The 12,991-nt window shown below is 40.2% G+C and overlaps 1 pseudogene; it reads right to left on the bottom strand.

The window, feature by feature from the left end:
* Positions 1 to 11,872: 11,872 nt before the first annotated feature.
* On the bottom strand, positions 11,873 to 11,991 carry LOC134933668 (5S ribosomal RNA; annotated as a pseudogene).
* Positions 11,992 to 12,991: the final 1,000 nt, after the last annotated feature.

Genomic DNA, 12,991 nt, shown 5'->3' with positions numbered 1-12,991 from the left:
TAATCTAATTTATTCATAAGGACCACCCCTCCACCCTTATCTGCCGGTTTAATAATGATATCTTTGTCTTCCTTCAAAGACCTCACAGCTTCATATTCTTTTTTTGTTAAATTACATTTCACCCTTTTTTTGCATTTTAATAATTTTTCAATTTCATCATTGATGATTTCATTAAAACAATTAATAAACTTTCCTCTTTCATAAGTGGGATTGAAACTTGAGTTATTTTTAAATTTCTCCCTACCTGAATGGGGATTAGTATTGGTCTCTATATTGTCTTTTTCTTTATTCATCAAAAAAACGTTTTTAGGGTGATTTTTCTTATATATTTCTGGGTATCAATATATAAATTAAAGGGGTCAGTTTGTCCGGTAGGGGCAAACTTGAGTTTCTTTTGTAATACCCTTATTTCTATGGGTGTCAGAGTTCTGCTACTCAAATTAAATATCTTTCTTCTTTTTTTTTCTTTAAGCAATACTTTAGTCTGTATTTGAATTTTCTTTTTCCCCCTCTTTTACCACGTTTTGTCTTTTTATTTTTTGCTTTTAAAATACTAGTTTGTGTTTGATTATGGATTATCTCATTCTCACTGGTCTCTGATCCCACTGAAAAGAAGAATGAGACAGTGAAGGAGTTACTGGATTGAATGGCTGATACCTATTGAAGTTTCTCAGGGGCCTGAGATCCCGTTCAAAAGGTTCAGTCATTGGATGATGATTCGTTCTCCAATTATCTCTATATGGACATTTATTTTAATTCCAATGATTTTGCTTATGGCCTAAATCATTGTGATCAATTCTATTATATCTAAATCTTTCATTGTATCTAAAAAAAAATTCTAGTTGTCCTTTCCCATTTGTTAGAGCTTGGTTCTGTTCTTATCTCTCTAGTTCTAATAGAACGAGTATTTGTGGGTCTTTTTTGGGTATTATGTTGCTCTGCTTCCTGTAATGCCTGTTTTTGCTCATGATTTGTCTCCAAATACTTAAATCCCTTTAATATTTTTTGCGCTTTTTATCTTTGGTATTTCTCTTTATTTTGTATAATAATTCATTTTCTGCTTTCCTAAAATCCTAGTTCATGGAAGGGATGAACAATAGTATGTAAATTGGAAATTTCTGTACTTAGAAATTTGAGTGTTTCTCTTCTCCCTTTTATAATTAAATCAATAAGGGCACAAGAGCAATTGTCCAAAATAGCTTCCCAGTCTTTTTTAAAATTATCACTAGACATGGAAAAGGACGGTGGTTTTATAATTTTAAGTCCCTTCGGTATCATTTTGGACATTTGATATTGCTCTAACTTTGATATCTCCCAAAATATTTTCTTTTCTTTTAACCTTCTAAATACATATTCAAGATTTTCATCACATACACGTTTGCTTGCGAAAAAGTGTGTTTAAGGAGTTCTTGTCTGTCCTCCCTGTATGTAAACATCTCTGCAGCAAAGACACAAATAGTGATAACAAAACAGATGAAATATAAAAAAAGACCCTGTGTTGGGAAAAATAATACCTGAATGTCCCTCATTTATATATAGAAAAGCACCATCTTTGAAAGATAAATTGGTGAGAAGTACTTTAGATGACGGAACTAGAGTCAGTAACAGAACAAAAGGATTCCACAGATGTGGACAATGTTTAATGTGTAGAACAGTAAAAAGTCTGTCAAATAAACTTACTAATTTTACTTTAAATGGTGAAACTCACAATATTCATGATTTTATTACCTGCCATTCTAAAAACATAATATATATTGTTGAGTGTACTTGCGGTCTTGCATATGTCAGCAAGACGAGCAGAAGTCTACAGACTCATCTTGCCGAACACATTTATAACATACGTAAAGGCCTGGAGACTCATTCACTTTCTAGTCATTTTAAGAACCATCATGATAAAAAAGAATGTCATATAAAAAGTTTTTTAGGGATTCAACAAATTAAGCCAACCTGGAAAACAAGAGATATGGAAAGCAGGTTGGCAAAAGCAGAGATGAGATGGATTTTTAATTTGGGCACCCTTCAACCAAAGGGTTTAAATACAGACTTCGAAATGAAATGGTTTTTAACTTAGAATATTTATGTATTTTATGAGTCCTTTCCATTGAATGAAATTTGTCATTGTCAAACTCTTAACTTGTCTGTTTTTCTATTTTAATATTTTTTGTTTTCTTTTATTCTGGGTATCATTTTAGGGACTCATTTTATGGACTCTTTTGAATTTGGAGGCACAGGAATCCCCAAGTTTTTCTTCAACATCCTCATGGCTGGTCACTTTTCAGCGCAGATATTATGGTGGAACGCATACCGGGACTTGGAACGCATACTTCCGGTTATGCGCACTACGCTGAAACACGTGGATTGTAATGGACATTTTTAGTCAAGTGTTTACAACGTCCCCTGTCCCCGCTCTAGCGGCGGGGACAGGAAGTGAAGCGTCGTGCTATGGAACGCGCAGCGTCATTTCCTGTTTGTGTCTGTGGTCCCCTGTGTCGCTGGCTCTGGCGGCGGGGACAGGAAGTGACGCGTTGTGCTGTGGAACGCATAGTGTAATTTCCTGTCTGTGTTAAGCAGCTGTGGCTATTTATTAACCTACTGGATTTGGAGATCTCCCTGGGAACTTTGAGCATCCGGAACTCTATGGGACCTATGAGAGACTGATCACTTGATGAGTATATGTGACTCTATCCACCAGTGTTTTATTACAAGCTTTTTATCTTTATATGTTTGTGAGTGCATTCTGTGCTGATTAAATAGCTACCTTGTCTACAGATGTTTGCACTATTGCATTATTTTTAATTTTTTAGTTCTTCCAACTTTGTTTCATAAGAGAAGCATGGGATCCAACAATTGTTTTTAATCGTGGACCAGTGTTGTGTGATATGCCTTCAAAAAACCTACGTTTGTGAGTGTAAAAGTTTGACCATTAAAGGACATTCCTTAGCATTTTGGTGTTTTGCACTATTGCTTTTTTTCTTTTATAGCATCACTACTCAAGGGATCCAATTCCCTTATGGTTTACTGTCCTCTTCACTCGATTATATGAAAGCTCTTCACCAACACCCCTTTGTACTCAATTTACAGTGTAAGTGCAATTATACATTTTACCTATTGTTCATTTTATTGTTTTGAAAAATTTGTGATTTTTTAAGTGTATGTGTTGCTAAATAACATTGTTACAATCTGCGCAGAGAGCACAAAATTTATATTTCATCTAAATTATTATAGTTGTCACTATCATCCCTGGCTTGATAACATACCTAAAAGCCAGTACCTCAGACTCAGGCGCAATTGCTCAAATCTTGAGCAATTTAAGACGCAAGCTTTGGAATTAACTGTAACTTTTAATGAACAGGGATATCTCACCGAACTTACAAAGCAGGCTTTGGATTCAGCTGATTTGTGATAGGCAACTTCTTCTAAAGTATAAACAGACAAACGATGATACGAATCTCGCTATAGAACATCAACCGAGATTTGTTATAAAATATAATGCGCTGTCCAGTGAGATTAAACACATTATCAAAAAGAATTCTCCTATTTTGAAAACAGACAGAATACTTTCCAGTGAACTGGATGATAGACCTTGTGTTATCTTTAAAAAGGCGGGGCAGTACGGATGGTGTAATGGTTAGCATTACTGCCTCACAGCACTGAGGTCATGGGTTCGATTCCCACCATGGCCCTAACTGTGGGGAGTTTGTATATTCTCCCCGTACTTGCGTGGGTTTCCTCCGGGTACTCCGGTTTCCTCCCACAATCCAAAAACATACTGGTAGGTTAATTGGCTCCCAACAAAATTAACCCTAGCATGAATGTGTGTGCGTATACATGTGATAGGGAATATAGATTGTAAGCTCCACTGGGGGCAGGGACTGATGTGAATGACCGAATATTCTCTGTAAAGCGCTGCGGAATTTGTGTGCGCTATATAAATAACTGGTAATCTAATCTACGGAATCTTTTAGCACCTAGCCATTATAAATCTCAAGCAACGAAACCCACCAGTAAGAGCACATGGCTTGTAAAACATTCCAGAGGTAAAGGGAACTTTAATCCTAAGAAACTAGGTTGTTCCACATGTATCCATATGTTTGATAAAAGTACTACTATTAAATCTAATTTTTATGGGAATATATTTGATATACAAGGAAGTATTGTTTCTCGCACTATATATGTGATATATGTGATCACGTGTTTCTGTGGGATACAATACGTGGGGAGAACTATGAGAATGCTTCATGTTCGGCTCCTAGAACATAAGGGTAATATTAGACGAGGTACGAGTACACATAGTTTAGTTCGACATGTGAAGTACAAACATAATAGCAATACTTCTGTCATTAGCATACAAGGTGTAGAACATGTGGAGAGAACTGCAAGAGGGGAGATAGATTCAATCTTCTATGTAAACGCAAAGCGTTTTGGATCTTCTTCCTGGGCACGTTATTTCCAAATGGATTGAACAACTCCATTGAAATTAACAATATTTGAACTCCTGTATTTTCAATATAATACCAATAATATTGCTGTGTTTTGGGTTGGGTAGAGGAATGTATATTTTAGATTTTGGGTCCATTATTACATCTACTATAGTGTCTATTGGCAGGTCTTTGATGATTGGTTGTAGAAATAAGTTGGTACTGCGAGTGGTTTTCTATGGATTTATGGAAGTATGAAGAGTTCTACATGTATAAACATATAGGTGATAGAATTGTATTCCCCCCTTTTTTTCCGATTGTTATGTGGATACAATAACTAGAGAACATTCCACAATGCACCTATGTATATGAGTATAATAAATGTTGGGACTATTTCAAGTTGCAGAGCATGATGAGCTTATCCTGAGAAGAGTTACACGTAGCATAACAACTGTATTTGTATTATTATAATTTCCTTATGATCCATCTCAAGTTGTGCTGGTTTAAATGAAATTAAATGAAATAATCATAACATATATAAAAATTAATAAAAAATTAATCTAGTAAAAATAATTATCTATAAAAGATTCAGTAAATATCTATATAAATGTAAAAAGTAAATTCTAAAGTAAAAATTACATTTAGAAATAAATTTGCAGTGAGCCCTACTGGAATTCGAACCCCAGATGGTTTGTGTACGGGATATTAGACCACTGAGCTATTTGCTCCCCCAATAAAGAGGCTCTCCTTTTTTTCTGCAAACTAAACTTGACTAGGTTTATATGTCATACTATTCCCCTGTGTTTCTCCTGTGAATGAATGAATAAATATGTAGCTTTTTTGCTATCTAATTTAAAGGTATTTATCACCATACAATCTTGTGATAACATATTGCTGTCATTATGTGTTTATGGTACTGTGTTGGTATTGTCTCCCACATGTATGATTGTGCTGTATAGAAACTAGAACTTTTGAGTCTGCACCTGTTGCTAGAATTAATTGCCAGGTGCTGTACATATGTGGATCATTAACCATGGCTGCTAACCGATTTGTTACCTGTTCGTTAAATATGGACAACCAAATACACCTGCATACCTTCCGATGAAACCATATGTCTTACAAGCATGGAGAAATGCGTTAAGGCATTCACTGTACCTACGTGATTCCGATCACCCAGACTATCCACAGACCGGAGGCTGCCTGAGTAACGTCCACCCGCTGTAACCTGGAACTGCGCCCCTTCTCACCGTGGACACGGACGTACCGCTGCTTTCATGCCGCACCATCGGATCACTGCACATAGCCGGCTGTGCTGAGTTCTCTATACGGCAGTGGTGAGATCTATTTCAGCGGTGGGGAGGGCACATTAGAGTGCTGTCTCTGTGGCTTTTAAAGCATTGCAGGAGCCGCATCCTTATAACTCTGGTTGCTATACCAAATATAATACTAGAGATGAGCGGGTTCGGATTTACTCTGTTCTTAACACCAGAATTATCGCAAGTTCTTTTTTTCTGGATTTTTCTTATTGGCTAACCAAAACACGTGACGTCCGTGAGCCAATAAGGAGATTCTGGTAAATCCGAGTAAAACCGAACCCACTCATCTCTATATAATACGAGGCTCATCTCTAATTCAGCTACAGTTCCTCCTTGGAGTTACAAATAGTACTATCAGTGTGCTTAAATATCCTATATTGGAACTCCTCTTCACATATCGTCTGTGGACTTTTTATATCTACATTTGGTGGTATTATGGACTCATATCTGTGCAAGTGATCAATATTTGTGTACTATCCATTTTTTATCTTTATTGATTTTAGATATTTTTAATATCACGTCATTTTATATAATAAATTATTTTGAATAATCAAACTATATTTAGCGCTCCCTTGTGATATTATATATCTCATCCTTGTGGCTGCTGGTCTGCCAGCTCCATTTGGCACCAAATTCAAAATGCCGCTATTGCTGTGTCTCTATGGAAGCCTGCGGTGTGCTCCAATCCACACTGCTGCCATATGGTCACCCTCGCGGTCTAGACCCGGGTCTGGAGTTCCGGCAGTCACCCCCTAATCATGGCCATGGACACATACAAGAACAGAGACTTATAAGACAGAGAAAATAAATGTAGAATGACAAGGACTAGAGCGGGTATTAGATAGTGTTGACTTACTGTTTTGTATTTATGGTGGAAGTCATACATTAGAAATTTAATTGTTTAAAGTTAATTTTTAATATAATTACAGTTGGTTTAATTTCCAATTTTTTCAATATTTTAAAGTGTATGAGGATAACTGAATGTCCCTCCTCTTTTTATTCTAATAACCAGGGGGCCACAATGACATGGAACTGTGAATTGTCCCTTAAAAAAAATTTGATTTGTTTTGCAGAATTTCATTCGATTCATATTGGGCGCAATTCAGGTCCTTATAGTTTTGCGGCACATGCAGCAAAGTACGGATGTTTAGTACATGTGCCAGACCTGTAGTGCACATGTGCAGTTCAGGTCTGAGACAGCGGATGCAGTATAGCATCAGACTGTCAGTGTTTGAGAGTCTGCTGTGGTTTGGGGGTGGAGAGGGGGTAGCAACAGTTTCCATTTCTCAAAACGGAGGTGTGCCACTGCCATTTTGGGGGAGGGAGAAGGTTATTATCTCCAACCGAGGATGGGAATTTCCTGGCATCAAGGTAGGACCTGGCCCAGGCACAGCGACTCCAGGGGTCACACAGCCGGCCCATAGTTCTGCAGATGATCCGATACTGAGTCCTAAGACGCATCTCGGATCAAGGATGCATGCAGGAGGCATAACGCCTCCTGCTGCATTAACATGTAAGTGATATAGTTGCTGCTGCTTCTATGTACGCAACAGCGATAGCCTCTCTGTCCACATCTGTAACAGGCCCATTGTTCTTTTTTTTCTGGAATTTCTAACTTTTATCACTTTATCGCTTTGCTGCTTCCATTGCTGCGATCAGGGCCGTTTCTTGGGGCAGGCGAGCAGTGCAACCGCACTGGGCGCCCGCCGCGGCACTAACTGTGGCTCCCTGCTTCCCCCTCCTATTTCTCCCCGAGTAACCTGCTCGGGGGGCGGAGTTTTACGGAATGACGCGGTTGCGTCGTTACGTCACGACGCAACCCCGTCACCCTGCGAACCCCCCCCCCCCCTCCCGAGCGGAGTGCAGAGGGGGATCCAAGTTAGGAAGAGGGAAAGGCCGGCGCGAGGAGCGACTGGTGAGGCGTGCCGAAGAGCGGTAATCGCCTCTGTAAGTATTCTCTCTCTCTCTTTCTCTCAATGTGTAAAATGGGGACACCTGCCGTAATGTGTGAAATGGGGACTCTTGCCTGCCGTAGTGTGGGGATTTAATGTATCAAGGGCATTGTGGTGTGTGGCATCATATGGTGCAGGGGGCATTACTGTGTGGGGCTTAATATGGTAGAATTTTTTTTCCTGTGGTAGTCGTGATCTGTTGGAGCAGGGTCAAAAACTGGATTGTGAGGTAGTCTTTTCAGATGAGGCCATGTCCATTTAAATGAGGCCACACCAATTTAGATGAGGCCACGCCCCCTTGCCGGGTGCGCGCGCAAGTTGTTGTTTTTTATCTAGGTGTGTGTGTGGGGGGCACATTTTTTTTATGTCATGGGGGGGCGCATTTTTAAATCTCGCACTGGGAGCCAAATTGGCTAGAAACAGCCCTGGCTGCGATTATGAGCGGGCTTATGCACCGCCTCGAGTCCTGCTGTAGCAAGGAACGCACAGCAATGCCCCATCATTATCTTGTCTGCTCTAGTTTCTAAGAGTCAAGACTTTGTCTAATATTAGACAGTGCTGGGAACTATTCTGAGTATTTGTCCAAACAACCTGCCGCTTACGCTTAGCACACACTGTGATGGCCAAGGTCTGCATTGAAGTCAAGCTCACCCAGTACTCCCTTGCAGAGTGCATGTTAAAAACCTACATGACATTCGACTCCAACCTTCCCAACTCAAGGGAGACCAATCTATTTGCCAGCTGAGTGATGATACATTACAGTGAATCCACTTGAAACTTGATGGCCTCCTCTATGCACAGTTTTACAGCCTGAAATGATTTTATTGTTGGGAGCATTTTCAGGTATTGGATACTCAGACTGAGAATAGATTGAGAAACAGCTGTGCCCTATAGGTGTCTGGCCATTTCAGTTTGCAGCTACAATGAATTGAGGGTTTTATGCATGGTCCTAGCACCAGACTGCAGTGAGGATAGTGTGAGGAAGTGAGGAGGCACTTCCATCAGTCTCAGAAATTGTATGTTTACACTCACCCTCCGGGCACTAGGGATAGCCATCGGTGGGTTATCCATCTGGAAAGGATCCATTGATGGTTTTACCCATCGATGGTCACCCCTGCATTACTGTATAATGAAATGCAGACCAATCAGAGCCGGGGGGCATGGCCTCATGAGTGTCAGGGGTGGGGCTTAGATCTGTGCCCTTACACTGAGATTTAAAAAAAAATTTGGTCACAGTGAACCATCGATGGTGGGAAACCATCTGGTTCTCCCCTATTGATGGTAAAAGCATTCGACATTGGTCATAGACCATCGATGATTTTGAATCATCAATGGTCGATGGCCATCCCTACCAGGCACCTTAGTAAAAGCTGTCACTTTTGTCTTGAATCGGTACAGCTCCTCTGTAGTTAATGTAACAGTGCTGTCTGGTCCAGAGCTCAAGCAGCCAGCGGTGGTAATCCAGCCGGCAGCCGGAGCGCCTGTTCAAAAGACGCTGTCTGTGGGCATGGCCACAGGCGGTAACTCCTTTGAGCATTTTCCAAGGCTTGTCCGGTGCTCTGGTCCCACAGATCTCCCCAATGAATGGAGGTGAGCAGACACTGATAGCGGATGGTGCAGTGAGATAACGTCACTCGGCAATTGTAGAGAGACTCTTTTCAATGTGATTCTTTGCGCCAGGCAGCTTTTTCAAGAAATGGAATGCATTACCTACACTGGTTGCTTGCTCTCTGACACAGACAGCTCTCTGCAGCAGTTATTCATTGTATGCCCCATAATAGTGCTCTGGTGTATTTACTGAACTATAGTAGCGCCTTAATTAATGTTATCTCCATAGTATTGCACTTGTTTATTTTATATACCATAGTATGTCACATTGTAGGGCTGCCAGTACACATTATGCAATACAGTACCCCTAATTTACATTACTATATACAGTGCCCCCCATTCATATTATGCCACACTGTAGTGCCTTCACTTCATATTGTGCCACATTACAGTGCCCCAGTTCACATTACTGTATGTAACATTATAATGCACTCCAGTTTTTTTTATACCACAGTGCAATGAGCAGGTCCATGGTTGTAACTTGATATATTGTAGGCCAAAGGGCAAAAGTTTGTCAGGGCCCCTATGTGCCACCCAATGTTGGAAAATGTATACAACACACAGGGCTGGCAACAGAAATCTTGGGGCCCCATACAGTGATATCACTGGGGGCCCCCTCAGATGAGATCCTGGCCAGCGGAGCTGCTGCCATGTCCCGTAACTGCCTGCAACAGAGCAGAACCTGGAAAAGCATACGCACACTTGTGCTGCATAGTCACTGTGTGTGAGTGGCTCCTGCTTTGGCCACACTGCCTACAGCTCTCTGCCCTATTTGGACAAGACGGCTCACATACCTGCAGGGTACTTATTATCAGCATATACTTGGGACCCCTCTGATCCTTGGGGCCGGTACAGTTGTCCTCTTTGTAACCCCTATCGCCGGCCCTGACAACACATGTAACTTTGACAGGGAAGGTGGTGGACCCTTTTAGCTCTGGGCCCCATAGCAGCTGCACTCCCTGCACCTATGGTAGCTACGCCCATGGCCATGTCTGCCTGCTGTACATACTGTATAGACTGTCTCTTCTGGACCTTCTCTCTGTGTTAAAATAAAAACTTTTATACATATGGTATTATGTTCCAGTGCACCCAAGCATTTTTTTTTCCGATGTCCCACATAACTGTTGGGGAGACTGTCACATGGAGGGCACCTTTCTTCAAATCTGGTGGCAATCCCTAAACTGTCCATTTTATGGTAGGACATCAGGATCCTTGCACTTGCGGATTCAAATATTGATATCCTGCTTTCTGTCAAAGCTTCCTCCTCCAGTTGATTATTTGCACCACTACTAGACACCAAAACAAATTGATTTAACACATTCTATCTGCTGCCACCTATCACATTGCAGCCTTCTGAAAACAACCCACCATCCTGTTATGATTTTATGCTGTTGGTGTAAGTCAGCTGATGCATTCCCTCTATTCAGAATGTACCTGGTGTCGGTTGACATTAGCAAGCTATCAGAGTCTGCATGTATTCGCTGTTTGACTTGGGATCTGTGTATGTGTGCAGCAGGCATGTCTGGACCATTTGCAGTGCGGGCCGCGGCGGCTGCGTGATGTCACATGCAACAGCTGCGACCCTAAACATGGCGGGTAGCCGCCTGCATATGCTGCGTAGGCAGAGAGCTACTCGGCAGGTGCAAAACCATTGCTGTGCGATGCTTTTGCACGTCTGTGGTGGGGAGTGGGCAGTGGCGCCGAAAGAGGGGGGGAGAGGGTACAAATTACCTGTGCCCAGGTCTGATGGTGGGGACCAGTGGGAACCCAAGTCTCCCTACCCCTTACCTGAAAGCAACAGCTGCAGCTTTTCTTCTTAGCCCAGCACATGCTGCAGTGTGGCCAGGGAAGTGCTTAAAATACATTTTTTTCTGTATTGTTTTCTAAGGGTAATCTATTGGAGGGGTTTTTGCGAAGAAGCAAAAAAAAACAACTTTTTTTTGTCTCTCTGGGGCACACTTTAAATCAATTAATGTAAATATATTGCAGATATAGAGTACACAATAAGTGTGAATTTAAAACTTAACTTTTAATATTCTAAACAGACGATAACATTATAATTTCAATAGGCAACAATTGGTTAAAAAGAGATTAAATCAAGAAAAAATATGTTACTCACTCATTATCAGTTGGGTGGCAAATTGACTCTATGCACACCCACTGTATTTTTGGTGAATATCAATATATAACGTTTATCAAAGCAAATTTCTCTATTTTCTAGTTCTCTTTATCAATTTATGAGATTAATATATGCTCATACGAGAGGAACCTGAAAGCTGGCTTTTTGACTCCAAACTCCTTCAGGGTAGCCAAGTGAGTAAACATTTAACATGATATGATATCAGTATTCAAGGCAGTAGAAGATTATTACAGTTATGTATTTAGTATTGCCCTGCTTCTATTCAAAGAAATATAGAAGAATAGAAAAGTGTTACAGAACCAGTCACTTCTGCTTTTCCCCATCTGTGACCATCGAATGGGCAATGAGAGAGTGTTATCGCCTTGGTATTCTGGTTATGAAAGAAGTATAGTACACTTCTGCTTTCCTGGGTGCATCAATGGGTTGTAATGTCCCTTGATACTACAGTACCTGGTATTCCCAGAGGGTCTCCCTTTCTGGTACTGACCAGGCCCAACGCTGCTTGGCTTCCAAGATCAGATGAGATCGGGCATGTCCAGCGTGATAGGACTGTAGATAGTTAGGGGAACATCTGTTTGCATACAGGGGTACCCAATTGGATGAGAGAGTGTTTGAAAAGGATTATTGAGAAATTCAAGGTAAGTATAAGGTATTGAGAGATGAGGTAAGTATTAAACCTGATGAATCAGGATTGGAAAATAGAGTCAGTACTGTACTTCTGCTGTCCACTAGGAAGCCCCTGTTACTGTAATACGCATTGCAGAGGACAGTCCTTTATTTATGGATGAGAGAGTGCACAAAGAGAAAAAAAATGAAAAAAAAATGTGGAGATATAAGGAATTTTGTATCCCTGAATCTGTCAGACCTGTGTATTTAATTGCTCAGGCAATAAGGTCAAATCCACAGACAGATTCCCACAAGAAAGGAGTAAAGGCAAAGGATAAAGGCAAAAAAATGATAGTAATAATACTATGGTGGATGATATTAGATATAAATCCACACATAAATGCTCATTCTTTAATATGAGTACAGTCTTGTGTGAGATCTTTTAAGCTGCATCCAAGAGGACACAAAATGTAAATCCGGGGATATACAGAGAGCGATATACTGTATCTCTAATCATTTCTGGCGTGCATAATTAATTCATTGAATTTGCTTCAGGGCAATAGATCTTACTGAACCAAAATAACAATTATAAATTGAAATGTAGATCCTATATATAAGTGTTCATTGTTCAATACACATGTATTTTTATACAGGTTTCTCATAAGCCACTTCTACAAAATACAGAAAAGTGCTCAAAAATGGCTACCATGAGCTATGTCATTAAGCATGAGAATGCACACAATTTAAATATACCGCTTTACTGTAATCAGAGTTCTGAGTCTGTCCCATACATATGCTCATTAATATGAATTCATTCTTTTACAGTTTTCTCATAAATCGCATAAAGAAGGACAGAATATAGGAAGATACTTGAAATGATTACCATAATCTTATATCATTAAACATATAAATGCAGATAAAACACACTCTCCTTATATAAGAATAAATATA

Source organism: Pseudophryne corroboree, chromosome 1 (assembly GCF_028390025.1).
Source record: "Pseudophryne corroboree isolate aPseCor3 chromosome 1, aPseCor3.hap2, whole genome shotgun sequence".
Classification (NCBI taxonomy): domain Eukaryota; kingdom Metazoa; phylum Chordata; class Amphibia; order Anura; family Myobatrachidae; genus Pseudophryne; species Pseudophryne corroboree.
This window is presented reverse-complemented; position numbering and strand designations above follow the sequence as displayed.